Genomic DNA, 545 nt, shown 5'->3' with positions numbered 1-545 from the left:
AAAAAAAAAAAAAAAAAAAAAATTAACACCAAATATACAGTGCGTGTGTTTTTATTGGCTAAACTGGCAATATGACCATCCCCAAGTACAACAACATATTTATATATGTATGCATATATGTATGTGATAGATGGAGCAAGATAGTGCATGATGGCTGTTCAAGGTTTGAGAGTGAAGTATGAGAGAATTAGGAGGGGGCTTAGAAGGGGGGGGGAACCTGTGGAAAGTGAGAGAGTGTTGCTTTTAATGTGTGTGGTTTGTAGGCAGAGGTGTTTGAGTTGGGCAGGCCAGGTGGGCCATGAAAAATCTCAGGGAAATCGACCCATGATAAACAATGATGTGGCTATTAAAATTCATAACAGAACGTGTGTAAAATGTAGAAGGTTGTACCTCTCAGTTGGAGGTCTAAAAAGCCATGTTAAGAGAGTGCATATGGTGGCACCTGTTTCTCCTGCCAGCCAGCACGGTTGTCCAGTATGTAATAAAATGTGTAAAGGCTTGGCCGGGCTTAAGTCATATAAGGGCATCACATGGCAACAATAATG

At 40.7% G+C, this 545-nt stretch overlaps 1 protein-coding gene across 1 annotated transcript in view; it reads left to right on the top strand.

Annotated features, from left to right (window-relative positions):
* LOC106872930 (arylsulfatase B) overlaps positions 1-545 on the top strand; it is a 24,211-nt gene that overhangs the window by 9,402 nt on the left and 14,264 nt on the right. The window lies entirely within an intron of this gene.

The sequence above is a fragment of the Octopus bimaculoides genome, chromosome 2 (genome assembly GCF_001194135.2).
Source record: "Octopus bimaculoides isolate UCB-OBI-ISO-001 chromosome 2, ASM119413v2, whole genome shotgun sequence".
Classification (NCBI taxonomy): domain Eukaryota; kingdom Metazoa; phylum Mollusca; class Cephalopoda; order Octopoda; family Octopodidae; genus Octopus; species Octopus bimaculoides.
This window is presented reverse-complemented; position numbering and strand designations above follow the sequence as displayed.